Source organism: Hibiscus syriacus, unplaced genomic scaffold (genome assembly GCF_006381635.1).
Source record: "Hibiscus syriacus cultivar Baekdansim isolate YM2019G1 unplaced genomic scaffold, ASM638163v2 tig00111199_pilon, whole genome shotgun sequence".
Classification (NCBI taxonomy): domain Eukaryota; kingdom Viridiplantae; phylum Streptophyta; class Magnoliopsida; order Malvales; family Malvaceae; genus Hibiscus; species Hibiscus syriacus.
In genome coordinates this window covers 942,306-948,305 of record NW_024063015.1, presented here as the reverse complement: position 1 = coordinate 948,305, position 6,000 = coordinate 942,306, and the positions used below count along the sequence as shown (strand labels likewise).

The window sequence follows — 6,000 nt, the reverse complement described above, 5'->3', positions numbered from 1 at the left end:
ATTTTGTTAAATGTATATAATCATAGAAAGAGATAAAGCTATTAGCCTAGCTCCACCACACCCACACCTTCCTTTAACCAGAAAGGGTCGTACTTGTTACGTGACACTGGACATCATTAAGCCTGACTAGGCATTGAATCCACAACAAAGAAAAGTCTAATGTCGAGCCAATGTCACCCTTCAATGGAAGTATTCAAACCAGTTTTGCTCCTTTTTTTTGAATGGGAAATGAGGCAGTTTTTGCTCTTTATTTATAAGACGGATGCACATTTACCACATCAAAACAGTACAAATAGTTGTATTTTCTTCCATACAGACTCTATGAAACCATTATTCAAAGAAATGGACAGTACATGTCTTATATTCCAATTGGTTTGCTGACAGAAACTAAACTAACCTGAATCTACAACTTTCAAGCACAGATGATGGAAGTTGTGAATGCTTTTGGATGGATCCAAAACCAAAAGCTCATGTTGACTACCGAAGTTCCTCCTCTCCCTGCACCAAACTCCCCTCAAGCATGATAGGTTTCATTCATAACACCACAACAATCCCCCTTTTGGTTGATCTGTACAATGAGGGTCTACAATAATGCTCTCAATGAACAAATAGTCTGATCATTATCTCAGGCTGATTGCAATGTCACCTTCTCCGCAGCTGTGCTCTGGTACTCGGCACAAGCCTCAGGGGTATCTTCTTCACTAGGTGGAACCAGCTGCCAGAACAGTGGTAAGTACTTGTCCCATTCAAGCAATATCGTCGAGCCTTTGGCACTCCCAGTTTTTTCCTTCACCATAAAGACTTGAAGTAAAGACGTCGTTCAAGGAAATAAAAGAAATGCAGTTGTTAAGATGATTTGTGAGTATGGAACTAGTAAACATCAGAGAATTAACATTAGAGGACCCCATAAAAAGTCAAGACCGCAATAACAAATACAAATTTCTAAAACCAGTTTTTAAAGATGACAATCCTCATTACAGGAGATAGTATTGATATTATAATTGTAATCTTCAAATTGAAAAAAAGGATAACTTTAATTAATTCACTCAGAAAATAAAGAAAACCAATGTGTTTTTAGTACTAGAAGCAGCAACAGGGGATAAAATTACAAATAGCAAAATTATAGTAAATGGCTATAAGTTTCTATAAAGAGAAAACACATGTCCGTGCACACACACACCTCGAGTAAAAAAAAAAATTCAGCATATAAAATAAATGAATTATGGGTTGCGTGCTTGTGCAGACTATTGCCAACAAACAAATCATTTAAAATTAGTAGGATAAGATTTTGTTTAAAGAATTTACTACACAGAAAAATTGCAAGTTAAACTCATCATGATTTCTACTTTAACCTTCAGAAATTTACAAAACATTACACCATATAAAAGAAATTCCTATAAATTTTAACATCATTTTATACTCAAGGTTTAGAGTTTTGAGCGGGACAGATTAGTTTCCATATACTATATGAAGAGCCTAAACTAAATTCGCCATACACATAAGAGAATACTAAATCTTAGCCAGCTCAGTCCTAAATAGCTCTGTCACTGCTGGCTGGTCGGCAGGCAGTGGCTCTTAACCTAAGAAATACGTGACAAAATCTAATAATAGTTTATTGAGCAGGTTCATGATGAATGTTGGACAATTCAAAGTGAACTTACAACATGGGCTTCAATAAGGCTCTTAAGCTGCATCTGTCCAACAGGGGCTGTTACTCTTTGGATCTTCACAATTTCCTTATTTACCTGATCAAATATTTATAAAATTGTAAAGATGATAAACTCAAGGAATAATGATGATGATGATGAGGGAGATTTAATTATAAACAAAAAACAGATTCCACTAAATGATTATGTAACATGAAATTGTAAAGGAGAACAGGAGAAGGGAGGGGATGCAGGATAGAATGAAGTAAATGGAATAGAATACAAAAAATCCTTGTAAATAAAGAGAAAAAATTAGATAGATGGAGGAAGGGAGGGAGAGAGGCAGGGAAACCAAAAAGGAGAATAGTTCAAAGAAAACCATTTAGCTCTAGATATTGAATCCAGCAAAAGAACCAGAACAGAAACATTAATTTCCACTGACATGCATCCTATTGATTATACTTATGTTCTATGATTGCCAAAAATGACTCGAGCAGAAATGAAATGTGCAAGAGACCTTCATTGCCAAATATAGGTATCGAATCCTTTGGCTAGCAGTCGCTAGCCTCAAAATTAGAAGAAATTGCTGTTCAAAAAGGCATCTTCCTTCTTTTCTTCGTTTAGCCCATGGAGAGGGTGGGGGAAAAGAGACTGGCCAGATTTCCAAAGCTTAGAAATCTAAGATCTATCTATCAATATATATATTTATATATATAAATATAAGTAACAATAGGATGAACTTGAGTGGAGAGAAAATGCAGTTAGAAGAAGCATTAAATATTTATAAACTGTGTATGTTTTATGTGGCAAAATTCTGCCTGGGAGCAGCTGAAGAAGATGAGACGCAATTGATAACATGCAATTAGTTAAGAATTTCCTATGGCAGCAGAGAGGTCTCATAAAAAATTAATGGCACAGCATTTTTAGAAATTATAATCAAGGCTGCAAGATCGTTAAGCACTTTCCAATGTATAACAAATTAAGCCAGGATATAAGAGAGGAAGATAGGTAATTTCTGCTCAAACCTTGGGTATTAGAGTATCATCCTCATCGAGTATGTATGCTAGCCCTCCAGTCATTCCAGCTGCAACATTTCTCCCCGCTCTGCCAAAAATAAATACGGATGTTCTATGAATTACATCATTTTGTTTTGGATAATTGGATAACACCAAGTTGGTTAGTGATAACCAGTACAAATAAATAAATAACAGTTACTCACTTTCCAAGTACAACCACACAACCACCGGTCATGTACTCACAGCAATGGTCACCGGTGCCTTCAACCACTGCTTCGGTAAGTGAGTTTCTCACAGCAAAGCGCTCTCCGGCCTTCCCTCTAACAAATACTTGGCCACCTGTCGCTCCATACAAACATGTATTGCCTACTATAGCTGCATCCTCAGGGCAAAATCCAGGATTCTCTACAGTGGTTACTACCAACTCACCTCCAGCCATACCCTTATAATATTTATTTATAGAGCTTATGTCAAATTCTATGAAGAAATAATGGAGTTCAATCATTGTTAGGAAGGTTCATTTTAATAATTTTATCTTAAATTAGAATTTAACTTGAAATGTTGCTAACAATGTTCACAAAACAGTTTATTTTTTTTGGATAATTACACACAAAACAGTTTAGGCTATACCAAAGTGTGTTTAAAAATGCATATTTTGAAAAGGGAAACTTTTGACATAGCTTGTGTTTAGATTATTTTATATCTAGTTCAGTCTATAGAGGCCAGTGTCAATAAAAATATGGAAATAGACCGAATCAAAAAATTGCAAATTATTTACTAACCAAGTTCAAACTTTGGGAAAATAAAGACAGCTTTTTTTAAGTCTTAAAATTATCAAACAGAGCATGCAGAGTGCAGTTCAGTCACAATACCTTTCCCACATAATCGTTAGCTTCTCCAATAAGCCGAATATTCATTCCAGGAGTCAGGAAGCATGCAAATGACTGACCAGCACTACCAGTAAATCTATGAACAAGAAGAAACCTAGTTTAGCTTGCCAGACAGGTACAATTTTATACACAAACATCAACTATTAAGAAGTTGGATCTCACGTTATATTAATCTGCCCTGCAAACCCAGTGTCTCCGTATGTTTTTGCAATCACACCTGCTATACGACCACAAACAGCTCTGTCCACATTGTATATCTTTACGGTCTTATGTACCTCTTTCTCATTTTTAATTGCATCAGAGACCTGAATTAATGAAAGAAAGCTTCTAAATTGCTGGCTATTAGTAACAAATCATATGAAAATTGCAGCTGAACAAATTAAATTCAATTAACAATTTTCATAACATACCATTAACCGTGATATTGCTATTTTTATAGAAAAAACATGAGTGAGAAAGGTAGAGTGAGAGTGAGGGAGAGTTCGAAGGGTTTTGTTCGTCCGGCCAGAAGTAGTTCTTTGTCTGGAGGAGTATCGTGGGTTGCATTTGTGGATAATCTTAGTAGGCGAGTGCATAGAAGTGCAGTATGGGATCGTTTTAGTCATTATGGCAAGGTAATTAAGGTGTTCATTCCATTTGTTAATAGGAGACCTTATTACAAGGAAAATACATTTGCTTTTGTGCATTTTGAAAACAAAGATGATTTGCATTTTGCAATTGAGAAGATGAATAACGTCTCGTTCGATGGGAGGAGAATATCGGTGTCGATTGCTAAGTATCAGAAGAAAAGTACTTCGAGGAGCTTCAAGCGTACTAGTGTGACGAGGTCTACAGATGTTGGTGTAGATGAGTTGCTAAGGAAAGTACCATCGTCTCCAACTGCAGGTGTTGGGAAGAAGGAGATGATGAATAAGTTTTGCGATGGAAGGTCATATAAGGATACGGTTGTGGGAGGAAAAGAAGTTGAGGGCCAGAAAGTAGGGAGTTTAGGAGCTAAGATGGAGGTGAAGAAGCTGTTGGAAGTTTTTATTCCAATGGAGGATAGGTCATGGCTTAAAACGTCTTTAACTGGTATTTGCAAGCCATTATTCGAAATTGAGTTTGTGCAGAGGGCGTTAGGATCTGAGGGAATCAATGTCAAGGTGGTTAAATGGGGTTATGCAAAAAACGCCTGTCTGGTAGTTTTTAAGACTGTTGAGGAGAAAGTTGCAACGATGGAAAACAAGTGGGAGGCTTTGTCCTTTTGGTTCGAAAGGTTGGAGCACGTTGTGGAAGAAAAGGGCATTCCATTACCTTACTGTGCAGTTTCTATGATTGGTGTTCCTCTAAACTGTTGGTCAGTTTCTTTTTTCACAAGCTTGGCTTTGAGATGGGGCAAACTGGTTAAGATACAGGAACAAACTGCTCAAAGAGTGGATTGTAGATTAGCTCATATGTTATTGAGGGTTGAAAGTCCTTTTGATATTCCTCCCCATGTCACTATTAATATGTATGGGAGATCGTTCATGATTAAGATTAAGGTGGAAGGAAGTGAAGATTTTTTTCCGGAGTTAGAGGATATGGTTGAAGATGACGGAACAGTAAATAATGGGGAGGATAACTTGCCGGAAGAGAGACATGGGGATGACATCGAAGAGCAGGAAGGGAGGTTGGGTATGCAGGCGTTGTCAGATATTCAAAACAATGTACAAGCATGGGTAATGGTATTGGACTCGTCACAAGGGGAACGCACAATTTACGATGGGAGGTTGGAAGGAAAAGGGGTTTTTCAAAATTTAGTGGCAGTTGATGTATGTGCAGAGGAGACAGTTCTTGTGATGTCCAGGGACAACAGGAAAGGTTGGGGTCTGGTACAGAAGAGAGAGAAGGGGTGGTTAACAGGGAGGAGGTCTCCTTGGGGCTTGACATTGTTGACCAAGTGAATGGGTTTAATGGTAATATGGGTAGGGTAGAAGTTAATGGGCCTGTTCAGGGAAGTCCAAGTTCAAATGGAGGTGACTACAAGCCTGATGAGTTAGTTAATATTAGGGGGGAATGTGGAGGTCCTCAGCGGAATGTTTTGGAGGGTTCAGAGCTAGATTTTGTAGTAGTGCAGTTTGGATCTAATGGGGTACAAGTTAGTAAAGTTCCTACAAGGAGGTGTTCTTCTTCCCCTCCATCAAATCGAGTTCTTCCTCCTAATGCTGCTGTCATTTTCTGTGACAGAGTTTACAGCAGATCTACTAAAGATCTACTAAGAATAAAAGAGGTGAATCGAAGAAGGGTTTTTCAGCAGTTGAATTTTCGATTGACAAGGACGAAATGGAATTAACTTAGCAGGTTAGCCAAATGTTGGGTGTTCACTTTAAAGGGGGAAGAAGGATTTTGTTGAGAAGTTTTCGGAGTCCAATTCGGCTAGGAGGGAGAAGGGTGGGTATTAACCCTTAATATTGGTTGAAGGTTTTTAAG

General features: G+C 37.7%; 1 pseudogene; it reads right to left on the bottom strand.

Annotated features, from left to right (window-relative positions):
* Positions 1 to 299: 299 nt before the first annotated feature.
* LOC120155620 overlaps positions 300 to 6,000 on the bottom strand; it is a 78,054-nt pseudogene continuing 72,353 nt past the window's right edge.